This window comes from Lasioglossum baleicum, chromosome 3 (assembly GCF_051020765.1).
Source record: "Lasioglossum baleicum chromosome 3, iyLasBale1, whole genome shotgun sequence".
Classification (NCBI taxonomy): domain Eukaryota; kingdom Metazoa; phylum Arthropoda; class Insecta; order Hymenoptera; family Halictidae; genus Lasioglossum; species Lasioglossum baleicum.
In genome coordinates, this window is record NC_134931.1 from 10,494,877 (window position 1) to 10,512,489 (window position 17,613).

Consider the following 17,613-nt stretch of genomic DNA (forward strand, 5'->3'; position numbering starts at 1 on the left):
AACGCTTGAAAGTGTATCTTGCGTAATTAATTCGAAATTTTCATTAAAGTCAGTATAATTCACTGGCGTCGTACCTGGCGGGTTAGTATAGACCTGAGATGGTTAAATATCTTTGAAGAGTTGATTTTATTTTATAAGTTAGTCGACAATCAAGATGCTGTTGAGTAATATCGATTACGAACTTGGCTACTACAAAGTGCAAGAGAATTAATGAAGACTAGGTTAAGTACTGGGAATTAGTCAAGACTGGACAAGGAACTGAGTAAAACTTATGAACAACACAACAAAGAAATGTCATCGACAAAAACATACATAAACGCTCGAAATTGTGATTTCACAGTCGGATGATTGTCAGAGTCAGAAACAAATTACCCAATTATCTCGACAACGGTGCCCAGTCGATTTCACAATCGCAGCAGATAGAATCTATAGCAATGAAAGCTTGGTATCCTATCTGGAGAGCTCCAAGGAACTAGCTCAACCCTTAAAGCAACGTAACATCGAATTCGTTCGGTAACTTGTCACTCGCGAGAGGAATAAGAGCGCAACGTATCCAGTCGTCGGGGATAGAGAAAAAAGAATTGACGGTGGGAAATCAGGTCGCTGCCGGAAACACACGAAACTGCAATCCTGGGCTGCATCTCACAGCATCGAGGCGTCCTCATCGAGGGTTGCGTGTCTTTTCTCGCCTTGCCTCGTGCGAATTCGCCAAACAGACGGCCAGCGGAATTACATTTCGCTTCTCCTGGCGGAAAACGGAGAAGAAAAGTGTCAATCTGCAACGGCGACGGAAGCCGGGACAAATATCAAACAGCGGGACGCGCCGGGGGAACGCGGAGGAGAAAATCCGCGACTCTCTGGCCCTGTGTATTTTGTACTTGAAGAGAGTACCAGAAGGGAGGGAGAGAGAGAGGGAGAGAGCCACCCGTTCTCTCTCCGAGAGCGTACATGCACGCCTAGCTGAACGTAAGGGATGAAAGTGGTCGGTACGAGTCACCTACTTTCGCATTTCGCTCGTTTGTCAACGACGGCAGAGGGTGCGACGCGCGTCCCAACGATTCACAGAATAGGGTGGCCGGACTCGATTCGCCTCGCCTCACCTCACCTCACCTCACCTCACCACACCTCGGCTCGCCTCGTCGCTCCGGATTTAAAAGCGTTTCGATGTAAACAGCCCTGTTATTCGCGAATTCCGCCACCTAATTCCTTCGATCGGTGTCGCTTGTTCTTGCCTCCCTTCTTTCGAAAGACACTGCAATTCCCGCGGCTACCTCCAGATGACATTTTTCTGGTATTCAGCATCCTGCTTCTCATTTAACAGAGGCGAAGTTTTCCGGGAATATTGCTCCGCGATTCGCCTATCGACTTTTCTCGACCTCTGACTACTGAACGAATATTGAAACTCACCGTAGAGCTCCGTACGTTCACAAATTTTTAAAAATCCAGTAGAATTTAATCTTTGTTAATTGATAACTGCGAATAATTACGCGCAAAGCTGATTAACTTCCCTTCCGCCTCATCTACTTTCGACAGATCCTAAGCAGCTTGAAGTCCGCCACGCGACGAAAATTTCGATCTTCCGATTTCTTTCTCTCTCTCTCGGTCTCTGTCTCTTGACGTGTGTCCCTTGAAAGACTCCCCCGGGGACTGGCCAGCGGTAGGGAACGCGTCTGTTTTAATTCACCCCCCCCCCAACCCCCCGATAACAACCTTTCTTACCCCTGGCCACGTTTCCAGTCCGCTAGAATAGCCGCGCGACCGCTACTAAATCCGCTTACCTCCCTTTTGCTCGCGTAAAGCGGTAACGGAACGAGCAAGCCGAGCTTCTTTCGTCGTCCGAGACTGAAAATCCGGGCGCACTGGTCCGTGTGTGCAACAGGAGAGGACACGGCGTGTCGGTCACGCTAGAAACATCGTCTCCTCGTTTTGTACGAACAGGAAAAGGATCCCAGTTCGTCCGGTACCCATTTTTATCCGTTCCCTTTTTCACTGGCTGTGTGCTGGTATTTATTCCAAGCGCGAAACGCTACAGTACTTGACAACCTCCCGGATTTTAGCAATTTGTTACATTAACTCACAGGACGATTTGAAACGCAATTTTTCAAAATTAAAGCATCTCTGCTGTTACTTTATAAGCAAATATCACTTTCGCGGGGTTTTGTCTTCTATTCGATTCGTTTCATTTTTCGTGTATTTTAACGCATTACCTAATGACGAATATTGTATAATTTTTAAAAGTCTATGGGTGTGATCTCTTGAAGCGTCCGAATATCGCAAGGCCGTATACAGAACCTCGCGGGGTCGTAAATCATGTTTCGCTTGCTCGCGGCGATACTCCGGGCTTTGACGAGGTTATAGAAGTAACAACGACTAGTTGAAACTGAGTCGACGTTTTGGAAGTTACACAACACTTCAATATATATTTTAAACTTACCAAGATACAAATTTTCGGTTCAAGATGATTAGCTTCCTCCGTTTCGGTTCGAGTGATTTTCGAGATCTGTTTTTCGGTGTCGTGTATAATGTCAGCTCGGATCTTTTCCCTAACCAAAAATGTATGGGGTGACTAAATGATTTCTATTGGTGAGTGGGTGGTGCATTTTGGTTGCCGGAGTACGGGCGCTTTGGTAAAACTATGTTCAGGCTATGCAATTAATTGGGTGCGAAAGGTATGGGAAAACCATATGGAAACTAAAGTATTTGTTTGTATAAGATCGCCCTGACAATGGGTTCGCTCACGGAGGTCTCGAAGTGGTGTCCGATGACACTCAAATCATTCTGGGACCGTCGCGTCGCGTTTAGTGTCTCGAGCTATTGCAGCCGACCATGTTTAATGTAAGTCCAAATCTCACGTTCAGTCTGCTTAAAACCGAACAGGTCTAAAGTTAAAGACTTTTTAATGAATTCTTTAATAGCAACCACAATTTCATTTGGGAACTCAGTCATCTAATAATTTGATTTAGAATAACAATGTTGAAGAAGATTTTTAGACTTCATTTTGGGGTAGTACAATTATTGATAATCCTATTAACAGGCTGACGGTAAGTAAAGTATTAACTGTCATCATGCATCTTCGGTAGAAATATACTTCCCAGATCGGTATATTGAAATCTGCTACTATCACACTGCTTTTTGGTAAGAATGTTTGCGACTACAATCCACGTTTGTAATGGGAGAACGTATAACTTGTATACGTAGCTATTGATATTTTCAGTTGTCTGTTATAGTTCCTAGATTGAAACAGTGAAGTCGCTTTCTGATATTGTGAAAGTAAACACATACAGGAACTGAAGAATCAAGAAATCACAAAATCACAATAATAATAATAATAAAAATAATCATAAATCACATGTATATTTAACTATTGACATTGCTAAGAGTCTAAAGCTTCAGCTTTGAAATTGGAACACGGAAATTGTTCTTTGAAACTGTGCCTTGAAAGAACATGTCAAATAAAGAATTCCAGTATAGTATTCTGCCTTCTGTGAAATTGGAAAATTTAAATCATAGAATCACAAAGCACTATCACAGAGAATGTTATTCTGTCTTACCAGATCGTGTAAAAATCATGTGTACATTACACAAAAACCATATAGCTACTAGCACTCTCGAACGTCTGAAGTTCGAAATTCTGAAAGAACGTGTCGATATCATAAACCATACTTGGTTTAAAGCATTAAATAAATAAATAAATAAATAAATAATAATAATAATAATAATAATAACGTATCGATATCAAAATTGAAAAGCCCTAGTGTAACATATCACGTATTCTTGTCTACTCTGATAAAAATACTGATATCCGAAAGTCGCAGTGCACTTTCACAGAGATTTTGTTCAATTTTGATCCACATTATATAAAAATCATGCCTACGTATATCAAGCACCCAGCATTCTGAAATGCCTGAAGCTTGAACTCAACAGATTGAAACAATGAAACTATTCTCCGCTATTTCGAAGGAGCACGTTCAAATCGAAGTCGAGGAATTCGCGAGAGCTCCTCTCTCCCCGGATAAATCAGCGAAGAAGGAAGGAAGACGCGAAGAAGAAGGGGCTGCTCTCCGACGAAGAGCAGCGGCAGCATCGCTCGGTGAAAAATCCGCCCTCGCTCGCAACTAAGTTCGAAGCATCGCAGTTTAGAAGCGTCGTTCGCCGGGTAATAATACATTTCGCTGGCGCAACGTTTAATCAAGAGCCCACTCCTGCTACCGGCTCCCCGAGCTGCCTTTGAGGAAACTTTTTCACGCGCGAGGATGAAAAATATTTATTGCGTTCATACGTTCCACCCCCGGTTGCCGGATTCCCCGGCCCTTTATCGTGATACGCGATATTTCGGCGAAGAAACGAGCAACTTGGTTACGTGTAGGGGAGGACAAGTATTTCTTGATGAATGGATGGACTACGAGCAAGAGAGAGAGAGAGAGAGAGAGAGAGCAAGGACGCCCGGATATTTCCATAGGACCGAGATGAAACGCAACATTAATCACCGTAGAGGATTGTAAGAACCCTTAGATAGCATTAGATCTAACATTAGATCGAGAGCTATGGTTGAAGAATTTATTAAGGAAACGATTGCCAAAAGTCGCCGCAATCGCGGCCGAGCTGCCCATTAATTCTTGGCGAATTGGTATCGATTCGATCGAGCTCCCCTATTCAAAAATTACTCCAATCCTCTCACGCTAGAGACTCGACCATTTTCCTCTTCCAGATACTGCACCGGTTTGCCCTTCATGTTATTGTAGTTTTGATATATTCCTCCGAACTTACGAGATCGCGAAAATACTATTGACGTAAACTGTCGAGCTAGAACTTTTCTGCAACTGTGTTCAAGAAACCAATGAAATTTGCTGATTATTCAATCATAAGAACAGATGTTGACATATTAACGACATCAGAATTATATATTTAACTCCTTGAGTTACGAACAGATTACTAATGTTCTTCATTATGTAACGCTGCAATATATATACCTAATCTAGTTGACTGATAAAATTATTCTTACTATTTTAAGAAATTCTCGTCCGCAAAGATTTAATGCAGAACTCGATTTGTGAAATGATTTAAACGAACACTTTCCCAGATTTGTCACTGTTTAAGGTTACACATCCACGACGAATGATTGAATGAATACACTAATGAATGTTTCGAAGATTATAAATGCAGAGGCCTGACTTGATTGCAATTTGGAAGGGTGTGGGCACATCGAAGAAAGCTAAACGATAATCACACGGACGAATCTGGTCGGAACGCCAGGGATCACAGCGACGGACACTTTAAAACCGGTTGAAACACTTGGCGATCATTCTATTCACCTGTCAGCCGGGGTTCCCCGGGTTTTTCGCGGGGGGGCGTTACAATAAAACGTTTCGTTCTTGCATCCCCTGTCTCTCTTCAATTTTTCCCTCGGCAGACACGGCAACACATCGCCCGGGCAGAAGAAGATTCCGAGACGCAGATGCGACGTGTTTCTATTTTCCACTTCTTCCCCGACGATAAAAACGGAAAAAGAAACAAGACCCAGGGGTGAGTGTTATCACCCCGAGAAGCCTCAAGGAAAGATTTTCACGCGGCCAACCGTAAATTTCAGCGTCCGCGCGCGCAGCCAGACGTCCCTGTTTTTGCGCTCGCATGATGTACGAGCGAATTTACCTCTTCCCGCGTGATATATACGTGGAAATACGTCTTCGGCGTCTCCGGTTTCGAGACGATACCCGCTACGCTCCGACCGCGAGCATTCGCGAGCTGAAACCGTGCGTTTGTCGTATTTGAACCGCGATCTTCTCGAGCATCGCGAACGTTTCGGAGTCGTTGGGTCTGGGGACGTTCACTTGCTCGATTGTTATCGACGGAGACAGTAGATTACGTGGAAATACGTTTCTGGTTTTGAGATATTTGCAAGCGGAAACGGAGAGTTTGTCGTATTTGAACCGCGATTTTTTCGAGTATCTCGAACATTTGGGAATCATTCACTCTGGAAAAATTCACGCGGTAAATTGTCATCATTGACGGAGCCATGGAATAAGCGGAAATACGTCTTTGGGAGCTCCAGTTCCGAGAAGACACTCGCTACGCTCCGACCGCGAGCGTTCGCAAGCTGAAACTGTGCGAGAACCGCGAATATTTGGAGATCATCGAGCCACATTTGGTCATCGAAACTGATATCTGTGTGCGATAAAGGGGAACGAGACGGAAAAAATCGGACGCGACCCAATTCCCGCATGACGAGCATATCGCGAGCGATTCTGTCGATCGAGGATCGTTCTCGACGTGTACATCGCGTCGACGCTGACTTGGACGTTTTTTCCGGGCGACGGCGGCGGGCTAGGAGGCAGGTAGGGGATTAATTAAAAATCTCATCGAGTGGATTATGTACTTTAATCGAGAAACGATTTTCATCGAGAATAAATTGGAATCGACTGGAGAGTAGAACGGGTTCTTGATGCTGCGCCCGACACAGAGGTGGATTGAAACATCCGTCGAGATCAGAGAGAGATAGAGAGAGAGAGAGAGAGTACGAAGAGAGAAGAAAGAAGAGGAGGAGAACGAGGATCGACAAAGGAAACTGGGTTAACGTATTTAAAATCGCGATACAAACCGTCGCCGAGATAGAATGGCTCAGAAAAATAGAGCGCGCGTACGTCTGCGTCAGGAAGCGAGTCTGGGCGACGAGAGCGAGAGAGTGCTATCATTTCTAAAACAGTGTGTAGTCGTTTATCCTCGGAGCTCGCGGGGAGAAAGTCTTAAAAAACTGCATTCGGATCGGGCAGAGAGTAGTCGGGAACCGAGGGAGAAAAATAATTATCGAGTGGCGGGCCGCAAGGCGGGAACTTCGAAAGTAACGATCTCGTTATCGTTTCACTCGGAGAGCCGAAGGACTTAAGATAATAAGTTTGCTTGGGCGGGCGGGGAACGTAATAAGGAACTAGAGTGCGCTCTCCACCGGTGAAAAGGAAATAGTACTCTCCAGCCGGCGTCCTCTGCTGGACCACTCAACTTATTAATTCCATTAATAATTCCTTCATCCGATTTGACGCACCGACACGGTCAGAGTAAAGGAACAGAGTAAAGGCTATCCGGACGGTCTCAGCTGGCGTTACCACGACGCGAAGCGACGGGTAGGACCAGGGAGATACGAGGATCTAGCATCGACCAGGATCTTTCATCGACGACGAGAGAAACCGGTGGAAGAATGAGGAAGAGATCGAGTCACGACGTGACAGGCTCCGAGAAATCCAGCCCATCAGGAGCTCGAGATCCCCAAACTTCCGGGGGACTTTGGGGGGCAGCGATGGCTCATTGGAACGTCACCTACGCGGAACTTTTCGGTCGCTGCACATTGTCCGGAGAAATAAACGGCGCGAGAGATAAGGGGAAGGCGGGCTGGATCCAGGGAGAGGGTAGCAAGAGATCCACCGAGCCGGGTCACTCCGTCTCTACCCGACGGATGACGTCCAGAATCAAGCTCCACCCACACACACGCCCGCAGCCAGCACACAAGGTACACCCACACGCACACCGATGATAGCCTGGGGACGTGTGTACGCGCGAATCGCGAGCGTACAAACGTCGATACACCCGCACGGTCACACCGATCCACAGAACCTCCTCGGGGACAATCGGAGCGGCGTCCTTGTTCTCTTGCGTCGCGGCGCGATGATACGCGATTCGATAACGAACGAGTTATACGTTTAACAAAGATTGCTTAATGGAACCACCGTACCTTCTCGGGTGTGATGAGCGGCGTGATGTACGTGGTGACCGCCGTCGTGTACACTTTTCGATGACTGTTCGGTGCTGCAGGTCACTCAGTACTGCCGCGAGTACCGAGCGCCGTGCGATCAACGCGTTACGGCTTGCCCGCGTCAACGGAGAAACGGACAGGCGATCGAGGGACCACCCAAGGGTGTCTCCTCGTGCTGTCACGAACAACTCTCGCTTCCTCAGCACACGCGTAACTATAGCCTCCTCGGCTGGTTTCGCGGCTTTCAACGGCAACGACTAAATGGTCACGATGTGGCTCACTTTCTGCCGGTTCTGTTGCGTCGATCCCGCGGATCCGTGGACCTCGAGGACAGTGTACCGTGCCGGGACCGTACGATCGACGACGCTGACAACGAATGAGGGTGTCGAACCGATCGCGATTCGCTTCCCTCGCAGCTGAAACAGCGACGATGATCCTCTCCGGCGAGTCGTAAATCCTCTGTATACGTCGAACGGCTTACATTCGCGCGCGTAGCACACTGATAGTCGCGTAATCGTGGTCGCTAAGAGCACACTGAAACTGGAACTCGATCCCTGGCGAGCGTAACACAGGAAGAAGAAACTGTGAACTGGCCGAGTGACACACTGCTCTGCTAGCCACCCGCGAGATAGCTGGCCCAGAGATAGAGACGTCCGTACGAGGAAGAAGATCCTGGGGTATCGACGGATTCACGCGTGATCCCGTTCACGGATGATGTTTTGTGTATCCTCGCGCAGACGACGAGGGTGAAGAACAATACGAATCCTGTATTTCCTCTATCGCCGTCCTAGTCCTCGTCGTTGTCGTTGTCGTAGTCGTCGTTCTGTCACACGTATTCAGGTTCTCGCGTAACCGTTCTCGCAGCGGCGGTCGAGCGCGTCTCGATTGGCGAAACCGTCGTCGGGGTCTAACGAAGAAAGGCGACTGGGGGCGGAACAGAGACAGACAGATTATCCGTGGAGTGCACCGAGAGGCAGGTGGTCGTTGTCGCGCTCCTTGTCGTCGTGCGTCGAGTTCAATGCTGTACGCTGTGATGCCGAGAACGGAATGGGGCGATCGTGGAGGCCCGGGCAGTGGAGCCGTAGCGAGGGGAGGTGGCGGAGCCGCGCGAATCCAACGTGGTGGGGTGTACGTCGGACGAGCGAGGGATAGAAATGAGGGAGGGGCCCCTATCCCCCGTCGACCGGGTGTTTCGCCACCGTTTCTACCCCTCCGAGGCGCGCAGGCGCCCCCGGGGCGCTGCCGTCGCTCGAGGGGGATAGCGCCTCTCGGATTCTAGCCGGAGAGAGCTGACGAGCTGGGTCCCGGGAGCGAGCGAGATATAGTGAGTGGCTCCGTGGGGTGCGGAGGGGCTCGCCGAGGGGGCGCGGAGAGAGGGAGAGTGAGGGAGGCGACGTTTCTCCTTCTCGCTCGCTTCCTTCCTTCCTTCGCGAGCACCCCAGCATCGACCGACGCTACGCGACGCACACCACGTCGCGCCACTCCGCGGCTCTCTCTGCTTCGCTCAGAGCGGCGATCAGCTCAGCGCAGCTCAGCGCAGCGCAGCGCCGTGACACGCAGCGCTGTGAAGCGCTGCGATGTGCTGTTCCGTGTCGTGCCACGCCACGCCACGCCACGCCGATCCAACGGGAATACTTAATGCCAGCGGAGAACCTGACTGCCTGACTGCTCCTCCTCGCCACGCCACGCTCGCTTGACGGCGGGATAGAGCCGCGCGATGGTAGGGAGAAAGAACGGTCGAGTGGTGAACGTCAGGTGGGAGAGCAACCCGTTCCCCGAGGTAGGGGAACACGTCGGGGAGAGAGACAGGGGAGGAGAAGCCGGATTGTACTCACGAGTCGTGCTGTGCGGTGCTGTGTGCTGTGTGCGCTGGTGCCCGTGGCTCTACCGATGCCGAAACGGTGCATGACTACTTGTTACGCGTTCGCGAGCTAAATTCCTGGCACGACGCGATATTGAATGAAGTGTTTCTTCGCGCGAATCTGGAACCGCTGTCAGCCGTACGTACATACGATACCGTCGAGCCACCGTTTCACCACCCCTCCTCTCAACTCTCTCCTCCATCACCTGCTTGCCCCCTATCGTCTCCCATCCCTCGCACGCCACCCTAGGTTCGTCAATGTATAGGAAGCGTCCTCGCGCGACTCGAAGATTTGGAACCAGGTGAGATCTTGAAAAATCCAATTCCGCGAAAACGCCGACGAAATTGTTCCTTTGATTCCTCCGAGCTCCCACGGCGAGCATCCGCGCGGCTGTATATTTTTAGGGTCCAAGATATATCTGGGGCAACAAGCCCCTGATCCCATGATTTGATGTCCCGCTGACAGTTGCCAGCGAAATCGCCGCGCCGCGCCGCGCCGACGCTCGCGTTCGCCCGGAAGTAGCGCGATCTCGTGCCTAAGAAGCCCCTTGGTCCGACCAATATTGACCACCACTACTTCCGACGGATCCTAAAGCCAGCCACTCCGACGAGCCCTCCGCGTGGCCACAGGCCAGCATCCTAGCTTTCGCTCTTTCTCTCTCCAGTTCACTCTCTCTCTCTCCCTCTTGCTCCCTCTCTACTCTCTCGCTCTATGTTTCTCTCACGGGCTGTCTCTCCCTCTCCACTTTCTTTTACGTCCAGCGACTCCGTGTAAACGTATCCTACGTTTAACACGGAAGGAAGGGGCTAACCTAACCCAGAAAGATTTCATTGAGCCACAACGTGACTTGGCCCGCTGCCAATACTATGAACACTACGCACACCCGCACGCCGATTCTCCGTTCGCTTCCAAAGCACGCGGCTGGGATCCGTGGAAAAGGCTGCTGCCTCCGTGGAAATCAGAATCGCATAATTCGCGCCGTTTGTTTTCCCTCCCGAACGCGACACGACGTGCGCGGGAAACAATTGACGCGTAAACACTACGTGAACGCCGCGCTATATACACCCCGGGACTTTTTCATTTAAAATGTACCCGCCGCAACGCGAGAATCGGCGTTTAACTCGTCCATAAATACTGGGCGAGGGACAATGAATTTAATTATCGAACACGAGTGATTCGCGCTCGCTGGTTCTTCCAGTCGTTCCACTTTAACGCCCGGATACGATCTAATCGTCGAGAGTTAATTAAATCTGTGCAGACGATGTACCTCTCGATTGATCTACACTGTTTAAATGGCGGAAACAATTCTTCGACAAATAGTGTTTACGATATGAGAATGTAATCGAGTCTTTAAATATCCGGCATTGTTGAGAGCATTGTCGATTCTAAAGGTGTGCTGTAGCGAATCCTTTTGTCTTTACTAATAGCCTCAGAAGACAAAGGATTGTGTCTATTGTACGCGTGCGTTTATTCTACTGATGAAGTCTTCGTAGCAGAAAAATTTACTTTCATCTCGATCTAAAAACAGAGAAGAACAATTGTATTTAGTAGATCAACTATCTATTACGTCGCAGTAATATGCATGGATTTTCTGTGTATCGAAGCAACGAGCATTCGCAGCTGGAAACAGGGATCGTAGGTTTTTGCGTTGAAAATTTCGCGGAGACTATTGTGAGAATTCCGTTTGGCTTTGGAGGGCACGAGGAATGCGTGCGCGACAGAAAGAGAGAGAGAGAGAGAGAGAGAGAGAGAGAGAGAGAGAGAGATTCGCAGGAAATAGCTTGGCCAATAATTCCCGGCGGATTTGGCTGTCGCATTTGTTCCCGGTAACGGGGCGCACAATTGGTCGCGAAATATTGCGGAATAGGGCCATGGCCCGACCTTATTAGGGACTGTGTCGCTTGTTCTATAACACGGCGACGCCGGCGGTGTTAGCAACAACGGCAACATCAACTTGCCGTTCCAGGATGATAATAGTTACGCGAGAGAGGGAAACCCGGGCGAGGAGCGAGAGGTGGAACGCGCTGGTGTATTCAGCATTTGGCTTACATCCAACGCAAGATGCTGAATGAACTTGGCGGGAAAACCGCAGCAGCGCGTGCTTCCTCCTGTCGTGCGAAAGGCGCATCCACAACTGACAGCAGAGCTACGCTCGACCTTACCCACAGAAACAGAGACAGAGCGGAAGACCGAGAGAGAGAAAGTAATTGGAGACCCGAAGACCCGTCTAATTGCTCGATCAACCGTCTTTCTTAAGTTCGAGAACTCAGCAGATTTCGCGATTCGCTTCCTTAATCCGTCTCTACGCTAATCTCCCATGGACTTGCTCTGTTCCTCGAAACTATTATTTTCTGAATGCTTAGAGGCTTTCCTAGTTTGTTGGATACGTTTATTTCTTTCAAAGAGTTTTATAGTGTTTTGCTTGACTTTTTGGCAAAGAACTCAATGGTTAATTAAATATTGTGGTACATATCATTCAGGAAGTTCTTGTCCAGCTGATAATGATTTTTCTGGTGTATATGGCGAAGACTAACAGATTCTCTCTTGTTCTGCAAAATAAAATACTAAAAACGATAAATCAATTGTTATGTAGCTCTCTTTTGCATTTAGATTCACAGTCTAGTCATACCGAATGTTAACAGGAGTTGCTGCTGGTGTTAGAGTCAAAATAATGGCCATTTTTATTGTTACAGCAATTTGTGTTTCTGGCTATTAATTCTACGTGCAAAAATAAGTCTACAAGAAAGAATAATATTTGTTTTGTTTAGGGTTCCGTTTTAAAGAAAAATGAGTTTAACTATGCATCTCGTCTGCGTATCTCACATCAGTACTTATAGTAAGTAGAAACGGTAGGTAATGATCAGACGCGTCAGCTGACTCTTAGGTAACAGCGCGCCTATTCGATGACTTTTCAAACTCGATTATCTCGACAACGATACGTCAAACGAAAAATTGTTACTCGTTGTTTTCGTCTTATGTTTACATGTAGAATTACTACCTGGGATCTTATGCCCCAATTCCAGAGATACTCTGTGTAATGAAAATGTATTTAATAATCAAACACTTTATGCACTCGCGACAAAAATGAATTGATCAAACACAAAGCGATGAACATATGTCAAGAATTTAATAATATTCTACAATAACATTATTTTCAACTTGTTATATGAAATACAGTTCTATGTAATTTATGGCGTCAGCAATCTAATCCGACAATTTTTACTTTGTATAATGGTCCTCGGTCTAGCATTAATCTTTACTGGCGACGTTTTCGGAAGAAACGTTGTCAGAAGTTCCCGGAGAGAGAGTGCCAGCCTGGACCAAAGAGTCCGGACAGCGAGAGCTGCAATTTTATTTAGTATCTGGAACACGTGGAGTGTTATCTTTCAAAAGTATTTCTTTGGAGGGACGGTCGGTGCGTAATAACCGAGAACGATGATGAAACTCCACGCGAGTGATTTTTAAATTATTGCAGTCCCAAGTGCAGGAAATGAGGAAAGTTCCCGTCGGCGCGGGACAGCGGGGCGGGCGGTCCGGGCATCTAAAAACACAAATTCTTTCACGAACCGTTTTACGTCACAAGATTAAAGCGGGAACGTGCGGCAATATGTTTCCACGGCCGTGAAGATTAGCGAGCGCGAGAGTATTCCCTCTCTCGGCTGCAAGAATTTAACCGGACGACGTGATCCCATGGCCGCCGCGCTGCTTCGCGTTGGTTCTACCATTCCGCAATAGTCATTACTCTAGGGATTGTCAACTGTCAAGGATGACGTGTAATCATGATATTGGAACGTAACTCGGTTATCGCGATGTAGGAGAGGCCCGGCCCTTACCTTCGGGGTTTCAATTGGCCAGAATACGACACACGAGGGCTGCGAACACGTCAACACAACGCCGGTTTATGCTACGACGACACCATATTCAATGGGACCACATATGTACTCGATAAACGCTGCTGTTTACTGCTATTTACATATTTATTAACATAGATCTTCCTTGCTAATGTTCCTCGTACTTGCAATTGAGATTTTTCACTGAGATCTTTGCGGGATTTGTCAAGAATTGTTGGTTATGGTAGAGGTAAATATAGATATGAGGGGACCCAACTCGGATCACCTTCACCTTGACATAAGTAAATGTACACTTAAAACAAATACAAAATATCTTCGCTATCTAATATATATTGATAAAAGCAGATTTTCTCTGATCGAAAGCTGAACAGAATCTCTCCAGAAAACTTGACAAGATCCTGTCGTTACTATAACAGACATGAAGAATCTCCAGCATCTGAACTTCAGTATAGAAATTCCATAATTATTTAAGAAGGAGATAAATGCCCTATTCCGGGCAAGTATAAACAAATCCACAACGAGCATCCGACAAAAGCGGAGCCGATCGCTAATTCCACGGTAAGTTCAGTGAATGGAGGTCGAACAGCAATACTATGGACTCCTTTGAGCAGAAAGGCTCTCGAGCGTCCGAGGCGACGAACAAAAGCCGGCGTTTAAACGGCTAAGTTTCGTGCGGAAGCGTTGGAAAAACCGTGCCGCCTGTTTACGTAACGGAATCAATAACAATGTCTCGGCCGTGCGCGGGGTAACATAAATTATAAACGAAAAGAACAGTAGAAAAGTTTTCCGTCCCCCCTGGCTCCGCAACTCTTCCAACTCTCTTCCTCTCCTTCTCTCTCTCTCTCTCTCTCCCCCTCTCTCTGTCTCGGTATTTGTCTCGACGACAGTACAAGGGCAGCATGTTTTCGTCGGCGATGAGGAAAACAGTCGGACGGAGTTTCAAATCCCGTGCCCCTCCCCCTTGATTCTCCTCCTCCCGCATACGGGATGAACGAGGACGAGAGAGAAGAAGTCTGTACGTCGGAGCTGGAAGAAGGGATAGTAGGATGAGGGGGGAGAGTAGAAAGTGTGGGAGGAAGAGAAGGAAGAAGAAGAAGAAGAGAGGATAGATACTCGATTGGACCAGCCAACTGCAGCGAAACTCTTCGACATCGACCTAGTTCGTCGTTTTCCGCATGACGTTGCTGCGCCAGTCGAGGTTTTTGGTCGCGATTTTCAGGTTCGATACTTATCCCCCAAGATATACGGCTCATCCTGGCCGACTCACCTCTTCCTCCATTTTCCCTGGTGCCTTTCTTGAAACCGCCCTTTAGCATACCCTTCCGCTCCTGTTTCCCAGAACGCGGCGTCTGCACGCGCGCGACCCCGCACATGCACGCGGACCTTCCTCTCTCTCTCTCTTCCCCTTTCCCTCTGTCTCGCTCTCTGATCCCTCGGCCACGGAATCAAGCTGGAAACGAGGAGCTCGAAACTTCTCTAAAATATTGGATGCGACTCTCCTCGACTTATTCAAGCAGTCCCCGGGTCTCTGTGTATCTTCTTTAGCCCGTTCTGTTCCGTTTTGTTCCGTTCCGTTCCGCGGCGCGTCCTCGACTCTTCGACGTCTTCCATTCCGCGGGGCGCTCATTCACCGACGGGCCTCTCGGTTGTTCACGGGTTGTTTGAAGGCTCCGATGCCGAGGTTGCCGAGGAGAGGGAGGGAGAGAGAGAGAGAGAGAGAGAGAGAGAGAGAGAGAGAGAGAGAGAATGTGAGAGAGAAAATCGAGGCTCCCTGGCTAGCACCGACGCCGTAAGAAAACCGGGCCGGGGAGGCGGGCCGGATCGGCAAATAGCTCGAATCACGCGAGCCGTTGCCTCGTAATTAATAGGGCGCACGAAAACGAGCTACCGCGCCATCAGCCGCTCTCAAGATCCTCGCCCCGTTCCTCCAAGAAGCTTTGCACGCTTTGCGGTACATTGTTCTTTGGCGGAACGCTCGTCGGGATTGGCGTTTGTTTAATGGCGGGGCCGTGCTATCGCCCGCATTCGCTAGTATTTTCGAGACGTTTAATTTCGGCTTCTGATTAAGCAATCCCGGTTTTCGGCTAGAAAACATACTAACGAACCGCCGCTCCCGATATTTATCCTCGTTTTCCGCAAAATAACAACTCTGTCTACGGTGCATCTTGCGCTTTTGTTGTGCACATAAATCGTTCGGCTAACTCGTAACACTTGATCCTTGTAGGAGCAAGATGAAAGGAACATAATGGCCAGATTTGTTAGAATCTATTACAAGTAGCCCTTCAATAATTATTTGTTTATGTTCATCCTCATGCGAACGTACTGGTGTTGTCAAATAACATCTAACGAAACAACTTTATGTAGTTACATAATAACTAGTTGAGAAACAAACCCAAGAACACATTAAGTAGAATATTCTGCACTAGTCAGACATTGATAGTTTTTACCTTAGAAAAATTCTGCTACAATTTGAACGCACTCAAGCTTCTCTAAACGCCATTCTGCGATATCGCACTGATATTTTAATCTAATACAAACTAATTTGAATGCTACTGTGCAATTTCATAATTTATTATGTCTCTACCGAAGATTTGATTCTCGGTCGCTTATGAGAACATTTCGCTGCGACGAGACAACGTCTCGCATACAGCTACGAAAGAAACGAGCACTGTCCGGTACAAAAAATCAAAAAGTTCGCGGCTCCTAAAAAACAAAACAACTCACATTTATTTACTGCGACACATGTACCGACGCGACCAACCGAGCGCTCGCGTTTCTGAGAAAAACTGAGGCGTGCCCAATTTATCGTTATCATAAATCCGCGTACCGGCACATTTTGCGCCATTCCCGCTGAAATCTCGTAGACCGTTCTGGAAAAGTAATGGCCAGCCAACCAGCGTATCCATCCCGGGAAGATTCATTAAGCGATGAAGCCATTTACCGATGAAGGTAAGTGGAACGCGGCGAAATCTGTCACGGAGAATCGCTTTTCACGAGGATTTCGTTGCGCTTCAGCCGGCGCGAAGGAATTTATATCTGGTCGGTATTTTCCAAGTGTTTCTTAGCGACGACGGAGAACGAGAAGGAGAGACACAGAAAGCGAGGAGAAGAAGAAGAACAAGAAGAAGGGAACAGAGAAAGGGTGGGTTAGACGAACAGAGAGTGGGAAGGAAGAAAAGAAGCGAAGAACGAGTTGGCTCGGTGCTTGAAGTAAATCAAAGGAAGGAAATGAATTTTTATTGAAGAAAGGGCCTGGGAGAGGGGGGGGCGGCTCTTCGGAACCGGAGCCAGCTCTTGCTCCGTGGACTAAGTGAAATCTGTGAAAAGTTGCGTGAGAAACAATACGGTGCCAGTCGGCCCTTTTTTACTGCCCTCAGCGTCCCCTGGAAACTATCGCGGGGGCTGGTGGCGCGGTCCGGTACGGATTTCTTGAACTCTCTTGATCCGGCGACTTTTTCACTCTCGGGGGCCCCTTGTTTTCCGGCCGGATCTTTATGGGGTGATTAATGGTATTAATAAGAGGGTTACCTCCTTTGGTCTGAGCCTTGAGCCACGAGAAAACACGTCGCTCTTTTCATTCCGCGTCGATTTGAATACTCGCGGCTTAATTGCTCCTTCGAGCACACCCCTCGACCCGTCGCCCGCCGATCCTGTATTTACCTCATTTGTCGTTTACGCTTTAGATCGACCTCCCAGCAACCCCCCGGATCGGCTTTTCTTCTTTGTCGGCTTGAATTTACCTGGAGAAGGTACGTATCAAAACCGCCATCGTTTTCTTTTAAACGGGGCTCCGTGCACCGGGAATTTCTTACGGTTCAAATCGTGGGCCACTTTTGCGGCTGCAATGAAATACCCGCCCCCGCTAATGAGACATTAATGTGTCCATGGAAACTGGCAACGGACAATGAAATCATTCCGCCGGCGAACTTTTTCGTAGCGGAACCGGTATCCGGGAATAGCGAGGAAACACACTTCGAATGAGATTTGCTATTCTATTATTATGTACGCCGTATTGTGCCTTCTCCCGCAAATATTAACAACCGTTCGCTAAAAAACCCGACAAACCGCGTTTAAAGTGTCTCTAACAAATTTGTTTCAATGCGAACAATGCCGCGCCCATTAAATTGAAAAATAAATAAATGAGTGGAACACGCCGCAA

General features: G+C 48.0%; 1 protein-coding gene across 7 annotated transcripts in view; it reads right to left on the reverse strand.

Moving 5' to 3' along the window:
• Window positions 1-17,613, reverse strand: part of Rbp6 (RNA-binding protein 6) — a 1,047,152-nt gene that overhangs the window by 317,022 nt on the left and 712,517 nt on the right. The window contains exon 1 of one of the 7 annotated variants that reach the window (XM_076447555.1): window positions 7,721-16,065. The exons of the other annotated variants lie outside the window; for them this stretch is intronic. The gene's annotated coding sequence lies outside the window, so the exon portion shown is untranslated. Of the gene's footprint in view, window positions 1-7,720; window positions 16,066-17,613 lie in introns of those variants that run through there. 7 annotated transcript variants of the gene reach the window in all.